The following is a 24,344-nucleotide window of genomic DNA, read 5'->3' on the forward strand; positions in this document are numbered from 1 at the left end:
AAGTGTGTTCTGTACCATTTTTTGCAGATTTTAAAAAAAGGAATCTGAGAAATTTGCAGTTATTGTATTTACCCTAAAATAAGCATCTTTGAAAAGCATACAATGCTTTGTCCCGTAAAATATGCATTTCCCCAAAAAATATGCAGTTTTTGCATCTTTTTAACCAAACCAGCATTTCAAAATTCAGTGAAGTACATCGTCCAACTGATAGCCATGTCCCAATCTGCACATAATTCCAGGATGAGTGAATTAAGTCAGTTTGCTTAAAAATGTGGATCAATCAAATTTCTCCTCCATCCTTAGAAATTTACCTTGCTTCTGTTTTATCTCTGTGTTGTCAATCACATCCCATTTGTAACAATTTTTCATCTCCCAAACTTCTTGCCAGGAGTGGATACACCCCAGAGTGCCCTGGAAATAGATGAGTCAGAAGGATACTTCTTTCCAGTACTGAAAAAGTTTAGCCAATTCTTTTTCCCTGGCTGGTCAGACTTAAAATATTTATTCTGAATTCAGCTCAACCTGCCCCTTACAAGCCATCTACATAGCACTAGTTCCATCGAGGTGTCTGAATAACTGCTGAATCTTCCAACAGTACATGATATTTAGCAAGAGACTACTACTGGGATAATACTTCTATGTACTTCAAATCATTCATGGAATGTACTTTGAGACATTCACATCTTTATAACCTCTATGCCAGACTTCAGTAGAGTACACTACAAGAGACTTCTCTTAAGAATGGCAGTGGTGTGAAACAGACATCTTTTTCAGAGCTTTATTTTTCTGCAGAAAGTTTCCCATTAAGTTCATTAGCAATAATGAATGGATGCCAATTGCAATAGGCAAGTTTTGCAGTTTCAATGTTTTTAGATTTGTTTACTAAATACAAGTAAAACAAATATGCTAAATTAGATAATTCATGGGGTCTGACTGGCAGTGACCAACCAGGAGAGAGACCTCGGGGTTGTAGTGGACAGCACGATGGAAATGTCGACCCAGTGTGCGGCAGCTGTGGAAAAGGCAAATTCCATGCTAGCGATAATTAGGAAAGGTATTGAAAATAAAACAGCCGATATCATAATGCCGTTGTATAAATCTATGGTGCGGCCGCATTTGGAATACTGTGTACAGTTCTGGTCACCTCATCTCAAAAAGGATATTATAGAGTTGGAAAAAGTTCACAAGCGGGCATCCAGAATGATCAAGGGGATGGAACGACTCCCTTACGAGGAAAGGTTGCAGCATTGGGGGCTTTTTAGTTTAGAGAAAAGGTGGGTCAGAGGAGACATGATAGAAGTGTATAAAATTATGCATGGCATTGAGAAAGTGGATAGAGAAAAGTTTTTCTCCCTCTCTCATAATACTAGAACTCGTGGACATTCAAAGAAGCTGAATGTTGGAAGCAGGGCTGTGGAGTCGGAGTCAGAGTCTGAAGCAATTTTGGGTGGAGTCGGAGTCAGCAGAAATGTACTGACTCCGATTCCAACTCTGACTCTGACTCCTTCATAAATGGCAAATGTATATTAACTAGTAATAACAAATTTACTGTAGTAAAATGGCAGCACAAGGCATTTCATCACCACCACATGAATCCAGAGCTTGGAAAAGTTACTTTTTAAAACTACAACTCCCATCAGCCCCAGGGATTGGGCTCGTGGGAGTTGTAGTTCAAAAAAGTAACTTTTCCAAGCTCTGGATTCATGTGGTGGTGATGAAATGCCTTGTGCTACCATTTTACTACAGTAAATTTGTTATTACTAGTTAATAAACATTTGCCATTTATGAAGGAGTCAGAGTCGGACAGTAGAAAAATAGAGGAGTTGGAGTCGGAGGTCTGGCGTACCGACTCCACAGCCCTGGTTGGAAGATTCAGGACAGACAAAAGGAAGTACTTCTTTACTCAGTGCATAGTTAAACTATGGAATTTGCTCCCACAAGACGCAGTAATGGCCACCAGCTTGGATGGCTTTAAAAGAAGATTAGACAAATTCATGGAGGACAGGGCTATCAATGGCTACTAGCCATGATGGCTGTGCTGTGCCACCCTAGTCAGAGGCAGCATGCTTCTGAAAACCAGTTGCCGGAAGCCTCAGGAGGGGAGAGTGTTCTTGCACTCAGGTCCTGCTTGCGGGCTTCCCCCAGGCACCTGGTTGGCCACTGTGAGAACAGGATGCTGGACTAGATGGGCCACTGGTTTGATCTAGCAGGCTCTTCTTATGTTCTTAACTCTAATGAGATATGAGAGAACTAGGAAAGGTCCTCAAATGCAAAGATGTATCACTGAACAGTAAAGTCAGGATCATTCAGACCATGGTATTCCCGATTGCTATGCATGGATGTGAAAGTTGGACAGTGAAAAAAAAGCAGATAAGAAAAAAATCAACTCATCGGAAATGTAGTGTTGGAAGAGAGCTTTGAGCATACCATGGACTGTGAAAAATACAAATAATTGGGTGTTAGGATAAATTAAACCAGAACTATCACTAGAAACTAAAATGATGAAACTGAGGTTATCATTCTTTGGACACATAATGAGAAGACATGATTCACTAGAAAAGACAATAATGCTGGGAAAAACAGAAGGGAGTAGAAAAAGAGGAAGGGCAAACAAGAGATGGATTGATTCCATAAAGGAAGCCACAGATCTGAACTTACAAGATCTGAACAGGGTGGTTCATGACAGATGTTATTGTAGGTCACTGATTCATAGGGTCGCCGTAAGTCATAATCAACTTGAAGGCACATCATAACAAGATAACTCTAAGACATCAGAAGATTTCCCGATAAAAATTGACAATTACAATACAAGACCCTTATATGAATGGGAAGATTTCCCCAATTCAAAATTTTCCAGAAGAGCCACATGATGGAAGAAGGGAGGTGCAAACTGGAACAATCAACCTCCCAAAGAAACAGGTGGGGGGAGGGAGTGAATATCAGCCCGAGTAGTACAACCAATTTAGGGGGTTTGCTGGGGGCAGTCATATTGGAACATATTGGACTATGGAACAGTCTCCCCGAGGAAGTACGCCTGGCGCCGACTCTGCTCTCCTTCCGGCGCCAGGTCAAAACCTTCCTATTCTCTGAAGCATTTTAAGTTACACTGATTTACTTTTTAAAATGTTTATTGTATTGGATTGATGATTGTATTTTAGTATTATTTTGTTATTCATTGTATTTTTATGCTATTTTATGTTCACCGCCCAGAGAGCTATTGCTAGTCGGGCGGTATATAAATTTAATAAATAAATTAAATTAAATAAATAAATAAACTTTATGGGAGTCCATGGAATCCAAATGTTGAATTCCAGGATCTCCTGCAATATTGCAAAGGATGAGTAGGCTCACCTTGGACCACGTGACAGTGCTGCTTAGGGACAAGCAAAGGTCTTGGTGACAGTATCAATGCTGCCTGCCTTCTGGGTACAACAGACGTTGCTGACACTTTTGACTAATAAAGCACTCAACTGCCAAATACCCAAGAGGCCATGCATATAGTTATTGTAGCTGTACCAGGCTTTTCAGACAAAAACTGCCTCCCAAAGTGTCTCACACCAATTAAAATTGAATACCCAATGTTACTGCTGAGTGCTGCAATGGAAAAAAAAAAAAAGACAAGCCTTGCCCTCTTTGGCTTACAAACTAAAAAAAAATAAAATAGAATAAAAAAAGGAAAAGGAGTAAAGTGGCAGAGGAAAATGTTTCTATTATGCCTAGATCAACAAAGCATCCTCTTGAACATTCCACCCATGCACTATTTCTGAGAGAAAGGGCACATCAGTTGACTGAGATGCTCCACAGCTCTGGAACTCCCATCCTCTGAAGAACCAAAGCTAGAATGCATTTTGCAAGTACTGTCAGATCTTTTTGCACAAGAGTAGAATTTCCAGAGTGCAGACCCGGCAGACCCAATATAGGCCACCCACCAGTACTGCCAACAATGACTGGCCGTTGCTGTCCAGGGTTGCAGGCAGGGGGGTTTCCCTGCCCTTCCTAGAGATGCTGAGTAGTGAACCCGGGACCTTCTGCATGCAGATGTTTCTGCTGTTAATTTTATTTATTTTATTTCATTTATTAGATTTATACCCCACCGTTCCTCCTAGTAGGAGCCCAGGGCACCATTTTTACATTCTGGTTTTGTAAGCAGCTCTGAGAACTAACTTCTAATAAAATAACAAGTTGCACTAAGGTGTGGCCAGTCTACAAAGGGAACCCTAAGACAGGCAGATCCTACCAAGTTCTGAAAAACAAACAGATTTTGCTAATGTTTTCAGGAAAGCGCTGAAAGCACTTTTATGGAAATTGTTAGGCCAGTAAGGCCAAACCTCTTGGTCCTTCCATATGCTATATTCTGTAAGTCACAGAGAGCAAAAGAGCAAACAAGCTGCTCCATGAGAAAGTGTCCAAAGCCAAGTCTGCTGGCAATTGCTCAAGCCAGCTAAGGGCCACTACACACATTACACTTGCCACAGGGAAGACATAGGAAACAGCCTCCCTGCAACTGGCAGCATAATCCTCTCTATAATCACAATCCCATGAAGAATCTCCAGACACAACACCCGCTAGGATCCCTCATATGATTACGGCATCTTACACCTAAAGCACAGGCCACCCACCCTAGGGATATTTCCTTACCACCATCACATGTGGCAATCTTTTAAAATACATCCACCAAGTCTGGCTAACATGGTATCAGGTACTGGATATGCTTCCCAATGCTATTTCTATCCTGGAGAAGGTTGGGGAGGGTGCAGGGGGGGAATGGGATGATAGCACTCTTCAAAGACACCTAAAGGGCAGCCACACAGAAGTAGACAAGGAATTGTTCTTTGCTGATCCAGAGACAGAGCTAGATCTAATGAGCTTAAGTTACAACAAGGTAGATTTCGGTTGAATGTGAAAAAGGAAATTCTTGACAGCAAGAGCAATTTTGACATTGGGACCAGCTACCTAGAGCAGCTTTCCTCAACCTGGGGCAGTGTGCAATGCACTCATTCTGTTAGCACAAGGATTAAGGGTCATGAAATGAAACTTTCCCCTCTCTGCATGGGATACAAGTCCTTGCGCTCTCCAGATATGTGGGACTATAACTCCCATCAGCCTCAGTCAATGTGGCCAATGGCTCAAGGCAAAAGGAGCTGTAGATCAGCAACCTCTGGTAGGCTGACCTAGAGGCATGGTGATATTTCTCATTCAAGGGAGCTTGCAAGACAATGATGTTGGGTTTGCTCTAGCTCTAGAATTGCCTGTATCAATTGGGGGGTAGCCTACAAGGTTGCCACAAACTCTGTGACTCTCCTTGTAGTCAGTCCCTGATCATCCATTCACAGTTAGATGCAATGGCAAAATAAAACTGAGGCAGTGAGACACTCGCACCTTTTTTTTCTGGCCTCATACTATCCTCATTATAGGAACAGCAGTTCACCCTGATAGAAAAAAAGAGGCAGTCTCCGACATACTGGTGTTAGAAAGTTCTGGAAGGAATAGAGCAAATGAACCAAACCTCTCTCACAAAAGCAGATACTGTTCATATGAATTGTCATTTGAAGTTCAGAGCAGGGCTTGAGTGCGAGAGCTCACACACATTCTCACACACATTAGAACCAAGGTAACATAACAATTCTGTCAGTTCATTGGACTAATGCTCTATAACACTGTATTTGTACTTTAAATGTATTCAAGAAGAAGTCTGATTTGCATGTTCTTTCAAGGCACACTAAAATGATCACTCACGAACCTATAAATTTAATGACGGGGTCCTAGGAATCAGAAATATTTATTCATAGCCGAGACCCAAGAACCTGACACTGGTCAACACCCAACTGATATTGAAGTCTAGGAATTTGAGGTACCTATAAATTTAATGACGGGGTCCTAGGAATCAGAAATATTTATTCATAGCCGAGACCCAAGAACCTGACACTGGTCAACACCCAACTGATATTGAAGTCTAGGAATTTGAGGTAGTACAGACCAATTAGGCCTAGGATTAATGCTACTGCAAAAGAGAAGCGGGCCAGAAGCATGACAACCCAGTATTACAAAGAAACAAATCTTTTAAATCCAGGATTTGAACAAACAGAGAAATACACCTTTTCTGATGGGAAAAAAAACCCACACAGCTCTGGTGTCTCGCATCCATCACTATGAGGGCAATATCATCTGCCTATAAATCTGATTTTGTTACTGTAAACTGGTTGAAAGAAAAAAAAAAGCAGAAAGGATAAATTCAGTAGCAAAGGAGGAAAACGTTTCTAGAAACATAAAAAGCTGATACCATCACCCCACCTAACAGCACTGACTACACCAGCCTTCCCTCAGTCTCGGGCCTCCAGTTATTGCTGACCTATAGCTTCCATCACCTTCCCGCCAAACACTGCATGCTGGCTGGGAATGATGACAGTTGTGTCCAGCATCACCTGGGGACATGCCCAGACTCTGCCCACGTGCTGATAGTGATAATAATAATCACTATCATTTGCATTATCAAATTTATATCCCACCCTTCCTCCAAAAAGAGAGTCCAGGGTGTCAACACATTTCTGAGCCTGCTTTCAGAATTATGTCCATCAGCCCGTAGGCAGTGATTAATAGGAAGAGCCCTGCTGGACTAGACCAACAGTCCCTCTAATCTAGCATCTCGTTTCCCACAATGGCCAACCCTGGTACCCACCAGATGTTTTGGTGCCTACAGGTCCCATCAGCCCCAGCCAGCTGTGCAAAGACATGCAAACAATAGTCATGACAACAGCCAGCTGCGCCCCCTCCCCGAACGACAGGAATTTAGGTGTACATCACTTCTGAACATGAATGTTCCATTTCACACTCATGCCAAATGGCCAATGACAGACCTTCATGAGGTTGGGTGTCCCCCCCCCAATTCATATTTAAAGCCATTGAGGGAAACTAGCAACAATCTCTGCCCTGTGCAGCAGGAATTCTATACATGGACTGTGAGGTAATACTTCATAAAACCAAAGAGCTGGAAGGTCACCTAGCCCAACTGTTGTGGTTGGAGTATCAGACCAGAGTTCAAATCCCCACTCAGCAAAGTAGCCCCCTGGCTGACCTCAGGCCAATCACTGGCTAGTATTACACTAAATTATTGCGCTAACAGAACAACTGCAACTAGTTCAAGCGGACTTCCCCCCTCACCTCCTCCCCCAAACACCCCACTATCCCCAAATCTGCTCCAGAGGTTTGGATTAATGACAGATTTAATGGGTCGTGTAGGCATTGGACAGGGGGAGAACGTTCCATATGGAAAAATCCTTGCACTGACGGAAAGTTCACCTAAATGCTACACTGAACATCTCTCACCCTAACCTACCTCACCAAGTTGTTGCAAGGATAAAATGAGGGCAAAGAGAACCACGTAAGCCATCTTGAGCTCATTGGGGGGGAAAGGTGATATAAATGTAAAAACAAAATACACAAGTAAATGCTGCTGCAGCGTCCCTAACAGGTGATCATCCAGACTCTGTCTGAAAACCTCAAAAGAAAGATTATTTAGTGTACACCACTTTCCAAGGCAATCTGTTCTACTGCCAAAAAACTAGTGCTGTCAGAAAGTTTTTCCTAACGTTTAGTCAAAACAATAACCTCTTTCTTGTAACTTAAACCTGATGAACCCACAAATTCTGATGAAACAGTATACTTTGTGTGCACAAGCCCCACAGACAACCCCTGGCATCTCCAGTTAAAAGAATCAGAGAGCTGGTGATGTGAAAGGCCTCTTGCCAGAGCCTCTGGGTAGCCGCTGCCAGTAAAAATAGACAATACTGGGCTAGATGGACAAATGGTCTGCTAAGAGGAAAATCAACATCAAAGCAGTATTTCACCACATGCCCAAATCTTTAGTCAACCCACCATGGAATGCCAAGCAGAGATTACAGTAGGGCCCCACTTTACGGCGTTTGGCTACTGCAGCAGTCGCAATTAGACGCAATTAGACTAAAGCCCCACTCATATGGTGCTTGTTCCGCTTTTACGGCGGTTTTCGGGCATCGCACACCATTCTATTCAATAAGTTCCGATTTTCAGTGGTTTTCGCTTTTCGGCAGGGGTCCGGAACATAACCCGCCATATGAGTGGGGCCCTACTATACTCATGCAGCATATAAGGTTCTGAAGTGAAACAAAAGCCCAAAGTGTTATGCAGTCAGTCGGGGAGGTGGCGGGGGGAACAGAAGGGGCAGAATTATGGGCAAAAATAGTTGCAGCCTAACACCTTCCAGTTTCTGAAAGACTATCATCTGTTCACAACTGTGCAGCCAACCTGTAAGAATGACCCCATTTCACATGCACATAAAATTCTGCACAAGTGTTCCTCAATCACTACACAGAAACCACTTTACACATGAACCTGCATGGATACCACTGATATTTTTTATTTCTTTTACAGGGCAGAGATACCTGCGCTGCAGGAAAACAGTCATGAGTCCCTCTACTTTAGACATGGCCATTCAGAACTCAGGGTAGCCTTCCCCAATCAGATGCCCTCCAAACATTTTGGACCATAATGCCCATCAGCACCAGCCCAGACAGTCCTGGCTGATGGGAATTGTAGCCCAAAACTTCTAGACAACAGGTTAGGGAAGGCAGGCCTAGGTCTTTGTATTCCACAGCAACAGCCAACACCTGGCAAAGACATGGTTGCTCCAGAAGACTTAATTATTGTTCTCTTGGCCTTATAATTTACCCCCATGATTAATGTTTTACTTGGTGTTATTTGATTCTGTTGTAATTTGTATTGTATTTCTTTTTCTACTTCGTGTATGATGTGCAATAAATGTAAACCACTGTGAATTCATTTTGTAAAGTAAAAAAGGGTAGGATATAAATGTTTCAAGCAAGTAAAATGCAGTTCTTTCAGAAGAGGGAGTAAACGTTAAAGGCTCATTGTTCCATAGACTTAACTAGGGCTATTTACTGCCACTACATACTAAATTTATTTTCACTTACAGGCAATTTAAGTATTTATTTTAGCATTATATAACATTTATGAATCATCTTTCTGCAAGCTAACAAATGATGTATAAGAATATCTGAAATAAAAGTAAAATCAATTAAGACTTTTTTATATATATAAAAAAAGGGATCCAGCAGCTTTTACTGTTAAAAACATTGAAAAGCAGAACATGTTTCAACTGACACCGCAATAGAGAAATAAGAGAACGGGTATGGCAGGTCTTCTTGAGGAAGCTGTTCTACAACTGTGGTGCCACAACTAAGTAGGCCCCACTCCGAGTGCCACAAAAACATAGAAAAAGGTGGTACCCAGAGCGAAGTGGCCAGCTCATTCTATATGCTACAAAGGAGAAAATATTCCCTAGTTAATATAGCCTTAAGAGAAGAGAACAAGCATCCCCAGTTGAGTCCAGCATCTAGTGCTAAGCAATATGGATAAGAGAACACCAGTCTGTATGTTCCGACATCTACTTTGTTTTAATAAACGGGTAGCTGAGTCGTGCAGTAACTAAGGTTTCCAATTCTTTTTTTTAATTTGTAAAGCACGTTACAGGTAAGGATTGTTCACAACGCTCTTTCAACTCTAGACACTCCATAGAGGCTTTATTCTCCACTGATTGCAAGTACTCATTGAGAAGCTTCCTTCCTGCACAGCTCCTCTGTGCAAGAACGCCCATTCCTCACATTTGGTATTATCGCAACTGTACTCTTGTTTTACACCATTAGAATCAAAGGGGGGAGGGGATTGCCAATGCTGTTCACCTGGACAGGTACTTCTCTTTAAAGAATCTCTCCAGCTTGTGACTATGCTCCTGTACATTCCAACTGCACTGATAATTTATTCTTAAATAAATATGTCCTAAATAACAACACTTATTTTTGCAGCACTTTGAGTGTTTAAACCACATCACATACATTATGCTCTGTAATCCTCAGAACAACCCTGAACACTCAGCCAGTATTATTATCATCCCCAGCTGCAGCTATGGAACTTGGGGAAGGAGGCAAAAAAGTGGATCTTACCATGCTTGTGCAGATGCTCCACCGGTTTCAAAGGGCTTACTTCCAAATAAAAACATTCTGGGTTACAGTCCTAGGAAGGCGATATACACCCATGGGTAAGCATTACACATGTGACTATTTATTTATAACAGCTGGCACAGCATCATAGCTGAGTCATGTGAGTGACAAGGTCCACAGTTCAAGTCTTACCCTGAGCCATACAAATCATTAAAGCAGATTTAGGCAAGATAGTCGCTCTTAGCCTCACTCCACCCAATCCCGCCTACAGGATGGAGAGCACAATACTGATCTGGGGCTTTTTAACGGCCACCAAGTCCTCAAGAACTGCTATTATTGCTTATCAACGTTTGCCTCCATCGCATTCAAACAGTAAAACTTCGCAACCTTGTGTCAAATGAAGTTATTCCACATGCTTGTTTATTGCTTACTCAAACACGTGCACAGAGAGAGAGTTCTGAACTTTTAACCAATTCTCTTACGCCAGATTTTTCAGGGTCTGCCATACATGCCCCACCAATTGCCACCTGTGCAGCCGAAGAAATCACTACAAAGCCAGAAGCAAAGTTTTATGAGGCTTTGCACTTACAGTTTACAACAGCGCCTTGGAACTTCAAAGAAAACTATGCAAGCGTTCATCATTACCACCACATAGAGGAATCCAATGGCTTGTAAACAGTTGGCCTTTCCAGAAGTACCCTAAATCACTGGGAGGAGTAGCATTTTCCCCAACTGTTCCACTTTAAGACACTCGCCTCTAAACACAAATGCTGTATGAGGCTTGAAGACACCTCTCTGAACCAAACACCCACTCAAAGCCAAAACAAGTGCTAATGATATCCCCTCTACCTACCCTTAAGAAGGGAATGCTAAATACTTTCCAGGTGTTCTCAATAATCATTTGGGAGGCCTGCCTTGGTGCTCCCAAGATGCACTAACACATGTGCCTTCTACTTTTCTGGGTATAACCATCCTATCCTATAACTAATTTAAGTTATTGGGAAGGGGAAAGAACACACAAATCTCAGGTATTCCAAGACCAACAATAACATGAGCAATCCCTGAACATATTGAGAGGGGCTGGGGGATTAAATGCAGAGTGGGGAACTATGCAACAGAGCCAGTTATTACAGCATTTTTATTCAATGCCAGTTGTTTAAATCAGAGCTTGGAAAAGTTACTTTTTTGAACTACAACTCCCATCAACCCCAGCCAGCACGTGCTGGCTGGGGCTGATGGGAGTTGTAGTTCAAAAAAGTAACTTTTCCAAGCTCTGGTTTAAATGCATTATTCTTCACAGTGAGACTTTCTGTTTCTATCACATATGGATTGCTTTTATTTTTTGTTCTTGTTTTAATTGTTGTATACAATTTTCCGTTGAAAGGCAGTTTATAAATACTATAAACAAACAAGTTTTTTTTTTTAAATGATGCATTACATCCATCTCATCAAACAGCAGTTGACCATTTGCCTCTGGATACTCACAAGCAGGGTGTGAAGATTAGCCTCTCCTCTCACAATTGGTTTTATGTCCCCAGCATCTAGTATTCAAAGGTAGACTGCCCTGTACCTAGGGGTCCTATTTAGTTATCATGGCTAACAGACCTTCTCCATGAATTAGGCCAATTAATTTTCAAAGCTATTGAAAGGCCTAGTCCCTAACATTCCAGGTTTTGTCGGACTCATTCCCCGGGGTATGTACAATCCCATCCCACTGGGGAGAGTGTGAATATCACATGGGGGAGAGTTCAGACTGGGTGGGAACAACCAACATCATCAGCCCTGTCCACGTGGTTTATATATTCAAAATCAGCTGTATGGGATCATCCTGTAGAGAAATGGCTCCCACACAGTTGAGCATATGTACCAAAAGGGTCCTAAAATAGTTGTTGTTACCACATCTTGTGGTAGTGAATTAATTATAACTTGGATTAACAATTACTTTCTTTAGTCAATCCTGAATCCACTGCTATTCCACATTACTGTAACTTTTTCAGCCAGAGAGCCACATTTCCTTCTGAGCAACCTTCTGAGGGCCACATGCCAGTGGTGGGAGGGATCAGTGGCAAAAGCGGGCAGAGCAACAAACATAAATTTTATCTTTATCTTTGTACATCACAACAGTTTCTACACACCACTCACACACCCTTCTATCTTTCATCCAGACAAACAAGGCGCGTTATCAGAGTTGAAGGACACATTCCAGCCAGGCAAAAACACTCGCAGGATAAAGTAGAGTCAGTGAGGAGTGTGGCCTGGGGAGAGTTCTGAGGGCGAGAGAGAGAGTGCTGGGGGGCTACATTTGGCCCCCGGGTCTGAGGCTCCCCACTCCTGTTGTAGGGTGTAGTAATCAGCAAAAGGATACCATGATGATGATGATGATGCTAAGGAAGAAAAAGTTCCTAATTCTATGAATATGAAAGCAGCAGTCACCTACAATTCTGCAAAGAGAAGTGGCCACTGGTAAATAATCTTTGGTAAGGGTCAAGCTTATTACATCAGAGTCCTTCCTTTTTCTTCTTCTAAATGAAGAATCAGTAGATCCAAAATGCTTTGCTTTAATTGGAAGAAAATGGGCTGAATTCTCCTCCACACTTTTCAAGTAAAAGAACAACCCAATTACAAAGAGAGTTAACAATGTCAATCTAGTAATCAATGGTCTCATTCACATGTCACAGTCATAAACAGTCATAAATCATAAACCATGGTTTAAAGAGCACAAGCAAACCACACCCATTTCACTCTTCCCACTAGCACTGGGGGAGGGGAGCTAACCAAGATCCCTAGCTTAGCATTACATCTGAACCAGGGGCTAAGATTTGCTTCACTCAACCAAACTATAATCGGCAAGCCAAGAATAAACCTTGACTTATCATAGTGGTTGGCTTGGAGCCAAACAAACCATGATCCCTGGTTTGGATGTAACACTAAGCCAGAGATTATGGTTTGTTTCCTCCCAGCACAAGAAGGGAAGAGCAAAATGGCACCTGTCCATGGTAAGCCATGGTTTATGGCTCATGTCACTTAACGTCCACATTAAGTCAAGTCCAACTACTGTTATTTAATAGTCATATGGCACCAACAGCATCCCCGATACTGTTCACAATACAGGGGTGATATGCCCTCTGCAGTCTACAGCCATACTACCCTGAACACGCCCAATCTCATCCAATCTCAGACGCTAAGCAGGGTCAGGCCTGGTTAGTACTTAGATGGGAGACCGCCTGGGAGTACCAGGTACCATAGGTTTAGCAGTGGTTCTTAACCCGGGGTGCATGCACCCCTGGGGGTATGAGACACTTTTTCTAGGGGTGTGAGGTGTTGTTCAAGAGATTTTGAAAAACTGTCATTTATCTTAGCTAAGTTGGGCTAAAACACACATTAAAATAAATTAAAATTAAAATTAAATAAAAAATGAACGGTATTTTTTCAGGGGGTGCAAGAGCATATTTTGGAAATCCAAGGGATGCTGGGAGTGGAAAAGGTTAAGAACCACTGGAGCCTTAAAGGAAGACAATGGTAAACCACCTCTGAACACCTCTTACCATGAAAATCCTATGAATATATCCAAAAAGATTCATAGGGTCAAGTTGTAATCGACTTGAAGGCATATAACAACAACAATGCCCTCTGCTTATAACAAAATGCTTTCCAAGAAAATCCTCCAAGTTTCTAAGCAGCCAATGCTGTCAAAATTTATTTTGTTTGTTTATTTATGGCAACACCTCATAAAATAAATTCTCTAGGCCCTGCAATAGCAAATGAGAATAAAAACATAACTATAAACCTGTACTACTATAAAACCAAAATAAGACTTAATAAACTTTCAATGGATTACTATTCAAATTAATAATGCTGCCAACAAATCAGCAACTTCTCCAACCTTTTCCCAGAATACACTGTTGAACCACCTCTGAAGTAACTCAAAATTCATGCAAGCAGCCCCACACATCTCCAGGAGCACTCCTTCACCTGTCTTTTCACACTTCCGACATCAACAGCAATCTACTATGCATGCTTAATCAGATGTAAGCCAGACAAGTTCGATAGGGCTTACGCCCTAGTGAGTGAGTTGAGGATCGAGGTCAAAAGCATTCTCCCCCCACCCCATCCTTGGAAAAATTAATACCAAGATAAAGGCCCAAACCAACATCATGAAGATTCCATCAAAACTGCCAATAAGGTCCCAACATGTGGTCTAGCTCAATTATACACAAATATAATTTTTGAAAACAAAACCTCTCTGTAGCTGGCCAACCCAAACCTTGTGCTTTTGAAACTTTGGGTGGCACAGATGTCTCCAACTTAACCAAACATACACTCCTTACAGCATGCTTTGTGGTAGTCTCATATATTTGTTAGAACAGATCATGGACACAAGACATAAGTAAAGCCAACGAAAGCAGTTGTAAGTCTTCTTCCCGTCTCCCCCCACACCCAATCCCCGTTTGCTAAAAAAAAAATGAGAATTGTGTATGTCCTTTACACAAGCAGGAAAAAAATGAGGAAATAAAGCACGTGTAAGAGTCAGAAACTCCACTAGGCAATTCAGGGACACCATAAAAAAAAAAGTTCTCTTCAACACCAATCTACTGACCAACCGTCTGTGTTTGTTTTCTTAAACTTTCATGCTCAAGAACATCACCAGGATTTATTTATTTATGCCCTTATTTCACCTCAGAAATCCATTTCGCCTGAGCCATCTTTAATTGATACTTTCACGCCATGTCGTGGAAGAAGAAGAATGAATAGTTTTATCCTTGCCTGCAGAAGATAAAAACCACACATTGCTCTGCACTGGGAACCACCTCCCTTAATTTTAAGTTGGGTAAAGTAACAGATATGCATATAAACAAAAGCACCGCCATTTCACACTCCTTACTTCACTAACATTTCCTGAGACTGTATTTACACGTGGACACAGAGCCCCCCCCCACACACACACACACACAAAAGGTGAAAAATCCTGACTGCAGAAACAGGAGCCTTTAAAATATATAAGCAGTTGCAGCTATATTTGTTACTGTTCAAGTGCCACGGTTCTTCCCAGAACTTAACAAATTCTCCAACAGCTTTGCAACTTTTACAGTTTTTAAAGGCACCTTCCCTTCCCCTCCCCCAGTTTTCAACGTTCCACTCTAAAAAGCAGGGAAACCAGAGAATCAAATCATCCATAAGTTATACATATTTAACAATAACAAACGTAATAATAATAAATGTGAAAAAGCAGACGCTGTTTATTGTCACGGTTTGCAAAACTACACCAGAGGAAATCCTAAGGCCCAGAGTCCCATCCCCCACATGAGTTCAGCCAGAGCTACAATCCTTTCCCTTCCCCCACCGTTCCTCGCAAACACACATTTCAGACACAAGCCCCTCAAACAAAACTTTCCCTCTCCCCCGCTTTTAATAGAAAAATCCCACTGACCTTTTGTATAATTTTGTGCTTGTAAAAAAAAAAAATCACACTTCCGAGCGTGATCTTTTACAGACGCATACGCGTGTTTCCTTTAAGCAGGAAATAACAATATATAGAGAAAGACATGCATGGAAATAATAAACTCTTCTTTGCACAAACAAACAAAAAAAATCGGTCTAAAAATAGGCTATAAAACCAGCTCGCTTCATAATGGCTGCTGGGTTGCATTTATTTGCGCAAATCCCTTTTTGCCTTCAAAAACGCGGTGAATCAACACTTCCCCCACCCCCACCACGAAAAAAAAGAGGTCAGAGGCTAGGGAAGGAAAGCAAAACACCATCGCCAGAGAAGGAACGATCGAAAAATATTAAAGTTAAAAGACACCGACTTCCAAGAAGGTGGAGGGGGGAGAGGGCCAAGTTGAAAAATGCATCCCCCACACACCCTCCTCCAACTATCTACAAACACAGGCGCCCTCCCCCCTACCTCTGATCTCAACCCCCCCCACACACACACACCGCCTTCAAATCCCTCCCCGCCCCCCACATAATAACCCTTTTAGATCTACTTTATGCAAGCCCCAGATATTCTTCTTGCAAATACATAACCAGGAATGATAGACATAAACACGCACATATTTAAATACAGACACACACGGGTTCCTTACCTTGCAATTGATGGCTCGCTGTAGCCCGTCCTCACCCCCTCCTTTTGCAATGGAGGCAAAAGAGGGCGAGGAAAAAAAACATAGAGAGATGTGGAAATGCAGTTTCCTCCTCTTCTTTTATACAAATATATATCGATAAAAAATATATGGATCTGCAATTGCTGCTCCCTCCAAAAGCAAAACAAAAAATAAAAAGACCACAAATCGCCACCAAAGAATGCAGTGTTCAATTATATCCCAAGCCTGGGTGAGGTGTGTGTTGGGGGATGGGGATATTAAAAAGGGGGGGTGGAGAGGCTGATAGGAGGGGGAGGGGTGAAATTAAGTCCCAAGGAAGGAGAAGGTAATAATAATGATGATGATAAAAAGTAACCTCTCTGTATATATGTGTGTGATTTAGATTGAAGAGGAATTGAGGCAAAATGTTAAAGCTGTTACTAAGGGAAGAAGCCAAACGGTTCAGAGCAGCCAACGGCTCTCAGACACTCAGCGCTGGGGAGAAAAAGGTGGCCAGCCATACAGAAATGAGCAGAGAGAAAAGGGAAGAGCGTGCGCACCCCCACACACGCACGCGGACAGGCAAGGGCGGGAGGGAGAGACAGAGAGGGAAGGGAGGAGAGGCAGGCAGGCAGGCCTGGTTGTTTCTGTTGCCTGCTTCCTGCAAAAACACACAGACAAAAACCAAGATTGCGTGCAAAAGGAGAGGCAGCAGACAGTGAGAAGTAAGCAGATTTGGGGGTTCCAGTGCTATAGAAGGTGGGGGTGAGGGAAAAAAGGGCTGGCGCACAAAGCAATTTGGGAAGGGGTGCAAGAAGGAGTGGATGGAAGCCTGTTTGGGTGCTCTGTAAGGAGTGCCAAAAAGAGGAGGGGGGACAAGAACGTGTAGAGTTCTAGTGCGGGAGGCAGGAATAAGATACCCCAAATCACCCTCTCCAAAATCTGCTACCGGAAAATAGAGGAGTGTGCAGAATTAGGGTTTCAGATCAGGCAGGGATCAGAAACTGCGAGGGCAGGAAGAGTTTTCCCATCCCAAATGCACTGGCCCCCTCCCCCACGGGAAAAAAATCTATACACGGATAGAAATTTGAAGGGCGATGACAAATTAGAATTGAAATCTGCCAGTCACTGGCAAAGGTTACACATTGGGGGAGACGTATTTGGGGTGCCAGCGTGGGAAGGATCAAGAGTTCTGAGTCCATGAGAGACAAAACACACCCCATTCCCACATGCACTGGCAGAAACCCTCCAGCAAATTGACTTGAAGATCCGTGAACTGAGTGAAGACATTATCAGGGAGGGACCATATACCAGTTCCTGGTACCTCCAGTTGAAAAGATTAGGAAGTGGGGAGGGGGGGGCTCTGCCTGCAACCATGGAGAGCTACTGCCAGCCAGAGTCGACAAAACTGGGTTAGACAGATCAAGAAAAACAAATGAGGAGGGCTGCATACGGTTTTGTCAACTGCTAGAAAAAAACTGGCCCTCGAAAAGCCACACTGCCACAAAACTGCAACAGGAGAGGCCTAATCGTGGATCTGAGTGGTGTAGGGGGAAATATGCAAGCATGTTGTGAAGTATGCAGAAAAAGAAAGGCACCCTCTTTTCGAAATTGCAGGGGAAGGGGAGTAAAAATGTGCAATGAGCAGCACAAGGCATTGTTTAAATTCTCATTGAAATATACAAATCACCAGCACAGCATTCAGAAGGGGGATGGGAAGTCCCATTACCATCAGAGAGAGAAGAGCGGAGAGGAAACCAGGAAATTGCATTAAGCCAGATCAAGTCATTTGGTGTGGTGCACATTTGAAATGAGGATGTGCAAACCAGCAACAGAGCACTGTAGGAGGAGGGCAAAGAAGGATAAAGAAACGTTGGGTGGGGAGTTCTAACAGGAAAGACACACCCCTCTGCAAAACAGTGTTTCAGGAAACAAACCCAGTGACAATATCCAGAAGAGGTGGGATACAGCTAAGCATGACACGGAGGGGATTTGTACAGGGAGGAGGGGGGGCTCCCTCATTGCAACACAGAAGCAAAATTGGAGGGGGCATGAGCACAGAGGCTGGGAAGGAGACCTTTTTCAACAGTGTTTTCCACAAGACGATCAAAGCTTCGTTGATAATTTCACAGACATAGAAACATAACCTCCAGTAATGTGAGATTGGGGTTCCAGTACTTGGGCCCATTTCTCATACTCCCTGGCCTCCTCCACAAAATTGCCTAAGATCATGCACAGGTCTGCCAGTCAACTAGCGACCCTGCTTGCATGACAAGGAAACATATCAGTTCCGTGAGTCAGTGATACGGGAGGGTATAGGGACAGCGTTACCTAAGGAGCACACTGATGTGGCAGGGCTTCAGTGATAGCAGCTAGAATCACAGAATCATAGAGTTGGACGGGGCCTATAAGGCCATCGATTCCAGTCCCCTGCTCAATGCAGGAATCTAAAATTAAAGAATACCTGACAGGTGTCTGTCCGGCTGCCTCTTGAATGTCTCCAGTGTTGGAGAGCCCACCAACTCCCTAGGGAATTGGTTCCATTGTCATACTGCTCTAACAGGAATTTTTTCCTGATGTTCAGTCGAAATCTGGCTTCCTGTCATTTGAGACCATTATTCCATGTCCTACACTCTGGGATGATCGAGAAGAGATCCTGGCCCTTCTCTGTGTATTTCAAGTATTTGAAGAGTGCTATCAAATCTCCTCTCAGCCATCTCTTCTCAAGGCTAAACATGCCCATTTCTTTCACTCTCCTCATAGGGCTTTGTTTCCAGCCCCCTGATCATCCTTGTTGCCTTCCTCTGAATCTGTTCTAGTTTGTCTGCATCCTTCTTAAAGTGCAGCATCCACTCAAGATGAGGCCCAACCAGTACCGAATAGAGGGGGACTAGTACTTCATGCAATTTGGCAACTGCAGCAGCTTTCTAAATCTCCATTCAGCACCAGGTGGCTGCATCTGCGGCTGCCATTTTAATTTCCCACACTGCCCCTAGCATTGCATTACTCTTGGGCATTGTGGGAAATTTTAATAACAGCTTCTAGTGGGAAAATTTAATAACTCCTAGACACATCTGCCCAGCATAGATCCAAACCAGGAAAATGCATCAAACAAAGGGGAATTAAAAGTGAACATAATGCAGGCATCAGTGGTGGACCCTGTGCTGAGGGCCCCAGCAGCTGCCCAAGGGTGCCATATGCTGGCACCAGGTCTTGGAGGGTAGACATGCTAATTGGCCAGCATTTTGAGGGTTGCCATGATTGCACAAACAATAGCACAAATGATAGCAGAAATTGTGACAGGCACATGCATGAGTACATAAGAGCCTGCTGGATCAGGCCAATGGCCCATCCAGTCCAGCACTGTGTTCTCACAGTAGCCAGCCAGAAGCTCAAGCAGGATCTGAGTACAAAGAGCACTCTGCCCTCCTGTGGTTTCCAGCAACTGGTACTTGGAAGCATACAGCCTTCAACAATGGCAGAGCACACAATAGACAACAGAAGGAGGTTTGGGAAATAGAGACGGGTAAATATGGCAACAGCAACGTTTACTCTGACATCAGTAACAAGGAGCACAGCTCCTGCAGTTGCCTGAGCTCTTATGAAAACCTTGTTTGTATCCTTTGCCAGCTAAGTGTTCCAGCTCAAATGGGATGCATTTATGTAATCCTATAAACTTTTCTTTCCTCCACCCTCTTCCTGCTAGAGTGTTATAGAACTAAAACACATAGTTGGTACCTATATTGGATTTGAATTGAACTTATGTGTGTGCTGCTGTTGTTTTAAACTGTTAATATATGGATATATAATTATTTTTACATTGTTTTTATGTATGCCTTTTTTAACACATGTAATTGTTTGATACATGTTTTTATTATATTGGGTGGTATTCAGCTAACTCATCTGATCAGCACAAGGATTACACCTAGTCAGTGCCGGCGCCAGGCAGGCCCGGGGCCCTTGAGCACCAGCCTGCGGGGCACACGCACACAAGCACACACGCTCCACCTACCTATCTTTCCCTTGGTGAATGCTGCCCGCACTCTGCACGCATCCCTGCCATCAACCAAGGCGGCAGCTGAGGCTTCCCTAAGGGGCTGATGCCTTCGCTGCCATCTTGGTTGATGGCATGCATGCGTGCTATGCACGCACATCCCTCAAAGCTCTATAACTGCCACCTTGGTAACAGCATTTGTATGTTAGCAGCTGATGAAGGCGGAAGCCAAAACGTTTTGGTAATACAATAAAAACCTGTTTTGTTAATCACAATTATATGTGTGTGTGTGTATATATATATATATATATATATATACACACACACAACTGACCTACGCACATGCTTCAGAAACCACAAATCAACAATGTTAACAAAAAAAAAAGTGGAGCAACCAGTTGCAAAACATTTCAACACTGAGGATCACAGCCTGTTGGACTTCTATAACAGCTATAGAGATGGCAACAGATCCAGCAGCATTGACTAAAAGGGAGAACTTTTAGATATACTCTCTGGACACATTGGCACCACATGGCCTGAACCTGGAGGACAGTACCACCACTACTTAGCTTCTGCAAATGAAGCCCCTCTGAGCATTCCATCCTCAAAGCTCTATAACTGCCACCTTGGTAACAGCATTTGTATGTTAGCAGCTGATGAAGGCGGAAGCTGAAACGTTTTGTTAATACAATAAAAACCTGTTTTGTTAATCACAATTACGTGCATATATTTTTAGATTAATGGAATCCTTATAGGGATCCAGAGCAAGCTTGGGTGAAGTTCTATTTGTTGTTTTCAAAACTGTCTCTCTCTATAAATGGCTTCTGATTTACAAGTGTAACATCAATCATAAAATCAATAAATAATGAAAATACCCAAAGAAACAATTCCATCAAAATATTAAAAACACACACATTTAAATGTACAATAAAACAAGCCCATTAAAAAGCATGACAATTAAAACAACTAAAAGAGGAATTAAAACAGCTGAATCAGGAAGTTCAATGCATGATATCATCCATCCTGGACTTAGAGATCAATGGGGGAGAGAGACTTCTTGCCCCATCATCAGCTATTGCATGCTGGGTGGTGATGCAGGATCAGGAATTCTCTGTGATGGCGTCTCAACTGTGGAATTGTCTCCTGCTGGAAATACAGAATGCCCAAACGTTGATGTGATGCGGGCACCACATTAAAACACATCTGGTCTCTTTGGTATTTGGAGGCTGAAATCTTGGCTGTTCATGGTTTTAGGATGTATTGAACTTCTGGTGTTATCTTTGATGAGTTATAATTGATTAATAATTCTAGTTATTTAACTGTTGTTTTTGTGGCAAGATAATTGTTTTATAACACATTAGAAACTGATCTCTCATTCTTTGTAATGAATAGCAGTCTAAAATTCCTTTGATAAATACATATACAAAATGAGTTTCTGGCTTCAGCCATAATGCTGCTATAATGTCTGGGGTGGAGTCAGCTAGAAAACCAATAAAACACAAGATATAGTAACAGTACTTTTTTTAATTCCATTTATGAATCGCTTCTCATAAAATATCTCAAAGTGATTTCACAGTAAAAACATGAATAAAAACAATTAAAAACAATTCCATATGTAAATATAATTAAGAACAATTCCATACATACCAACAATTAAAAACAAATCCATATATCAAAACATTTCAAATGTGGAAACAATTTAAACTGCAGTACAGGTGCAGACTGGGATAAATATCTCCGCTCAAAAGGCTTGTTGAAAAAGGATGGTCTTGAATAGGCAAGGAAAAGACAGTAGAGATGCCACCTGTCTGATTTGTAATGAGAGGAGTTCCAAAGGGTAGGTGCCAGTAGACTAAAGACTCACTTCCTATATTGTACGGAACAGAGATCTTGATAAGACAGTATCTGCAGGAGGCCCTCTCCTGCAGAGTGAAGTGATCATTTGACAACGATGATGGTGAGGATGGTGACGTTGTTGTTAGAGGCCCAAAGTATACACTTTAGCAGTCAGCAAGGACTGCAAATCCTAAAACAGACTTGGGCCAGCTCACTGAGAGGTTATTGAAGCATCTGATTATTGCCTAGCTACCATAGGACTTCCCTACAATTATCTAAGTGACATTTGGACACAGAGTATCCTGCACTTATTGGTTAATTTGTTAAGGTCTCTAAACCTGTGTTAACAAGGCTGGACCAAGACACTTTGCTGCCTGAGGCGAAGGATAAGATGGCACTGCTGCTTCCACCCCCTTCCACATACAACAACTGACACTGGACCCTAAACTAAGGAAAGCAGGCTAGCTCAAGGGGTATAGGCTAGGCTGCGTGGCACACAAAGCTCTGCCCTCCAACATCCTGCTACTGCTCCTCACCCCCAGCAACTGCTACCTGAGACAGTTGCCTCATTCTGCCTAATGGTAGGCTGGCCTTCTCTGATAGGCTTGGTCTGTGTAATCACCAGATTTCTGTGAAAAGGCCAGATTTTATGTGAGAGAACTGGATTGAGGAAACATCTTTCCTTCACTCTACATTAGCAGCGTATTATATATGCCGGATTAACTATGGTGGATCCCCTCCCCCCAAATAACCCTGAGAATTAATGTTTAGTGAAAGTGCTGAGAATTGTCTTTTAAGAGGTGCCTACCCACCCACGCGCTTTCTGTGGTATAATTGCAATCCCCAGGAATTCCTGGGGATGGGGAAAAAATGAAAATTAAATCAATTTAAAGGCCTATCTTCACAAACACATGTAACTGGATTCTAAATGGTCATTTTGTTTTTTCTTCAGGGAAAAAAAATCCCTTTAAAAGACACTCTGGAGCAGGAAAGCCACAGAAAAAAGAGGGGGTCCTTAACTGCTTCCCGGCGCTGCAGTTCTCTGCTCTGTATCAGCTCCCATCCCTGAGACTTTTTTCCCCCCTCTGTAAGGTTTTTGACCTAACAAATGTTTTTGACCTAACAAAAAGGCTGGGGTGGGTGGCAATATGCAGTGATGGCATCAGAGCTGGGGTTTGGAGCAGAAGTCAAGGGCCGCCACTCACCAGAATGAGCAGGACGCACCCAAATGCACACTTTAAAGCTGTGGAGGCTAGGGTTGACAGAGAAATTCCGCCAAGTGAAGGTGTTCTTGCAACACTGTAATGGGAAAAATGACAAGGTGGGATTCTCCCTCCCCCCCCTCTCAACTTTTAAAGATACAAAAGACCTCTTGGTTGCCAGGCCCAGCCTCCAAGAGGTCTTCTGTATCTTTAAAAGGTGTGCAGGAGGAAGGAAGAATTGCACCTTGTGGTTTTTCCCATTACAGAGTTGCAAGAACACCTGCACTTGGTTGACTTTCTCTTCTCCTAAAGATACAGGATCAGTCTCAGGTAGGGTTGCCAGGCTCAGGGCCTGAGACTGATCCTGTATCTTTAGGAGAAGAGAAAGTCAGCCAAGTGCAGGTGTTCTTGCAACCCTATAATGGGAAAAACCACAAGGTAGAATTCTCCCTCCCCCCTGCACAACTTTTAAAGATACCGAAAACCTCTTGGTTGCCAGGCCCAGCTTCCAAGAGGTCTTCTGTATCTTTAAAAGTTATGCAGGGGGAAGAACAAATTCCACCTTATGGTTTTTCTGATTACAGGGTTCTACGAGCACCTGCACTTGGCTGACTTTCTCTTCTCCTAAAGATACAGGATCAGTCTCAGGCCCTGAACCTGGCAACCCTAGTGGAGGCTGGTCCGTAAGGGCAAATGGGGCTTTTCCCACCAGCCTCGGCCTGCCTTAGACAACCCCCACATGCCTGCCTTCTTGATCGTTAGCAGGCCAGGGGGTGGCGCTGGCTGCCACCTTCCCCCTCCTTACTCTCAGTGTGGCCCTTCCACAATTCAGCAGGAAGGAGGATGGGATCGAAACTAGAGTTAGTTGGCTCCGGCTGTAGTTGGTTCTGGCTTCACTTACTGCCTGGGCTCCTTCACCCCACCACTCCCAATGAGCACCAGCCACCAGGGCTTTGAAGTGAGTGAAGTAGTACACATTTCCATTTAAAGAGGGGGGCTTCGGTAAGGCAGTTGAGGCCAGAATCTAAACGTACCTAACTGCACCACTTGCATCTTGGATTACGGAAATGGCAAGGGCACACCACCCTCAAAGTTGCTTCTTTGTTTTCTCATCCCCTCCTGTGGCACGTTTTCCACTCTTTTTTAAAAGGTGTTTGGGTTCAGTGACACAGATCCTCATCCTGTAGTGTTGATTAAGCCTCTGTGTCCAAGGCTAGTGTTGTGAGTTCGGGGGTTG

At 43.0% G+C, this 24,344-nt stretch overlaps 1 protein-coding gene and 1 pseudogene across 8 annotated transcripts in view; one reads left to right on the forward strand and one right to left on the reverse strand.

The window, feature by feature from the left end:
• The window catches only part of TBL1XR1 (TBL1X/Y related 1), a 230,558-nt gene extending 213,910 nt beyond the window's left edge, over nucleotides 1–16,648 (reverse strand). For 2 of the 8 annotated variants that reach the window (XM_061637357.1, XM_061637351.1), the window contains exon 1: nucleotides 16,079–16,647. The gene's annotated coding sequence lies outside the window, so the exon portion shown is untranslated. Of the gene's footprint in view, nucleotides 1–9,995; nucleotides 10,015–10,581; nucleotides 10,807–14,668; nucleotides 14,688–15,420; nucleotides 15,838–16,078 lie in introns of those variants that run through there. The other 6 variants (XM_061637356.1, XM_061637352.1, XM_061637358.1 and 3 more) reach the window with 5 other exon arrangements.
• On the forward strand, nucleotides 13,123–13,241 carry LOC133389810 (5S ribosomal RNA; annotated as a pseudogene).
• Nucleotides 16,649–24,344: the final 7,696 nt, after the last annotated feature.

The sequence above is a fragment of the Rhineura floridana genome, chromosome 7 (genome assembly GCF_030035675.1).
Source record: "Rhineura floridana isolate rRhiFlo1 chromosome 7, rRhiFlo1.hap2, whole genome shotgun sequence".
Lineage (NCBI taxonomy): Eukaryota > Metazoa > Chordata > Lepidosauria > Squamata > Rhineuridae > Rhineura > Rhineura floridana.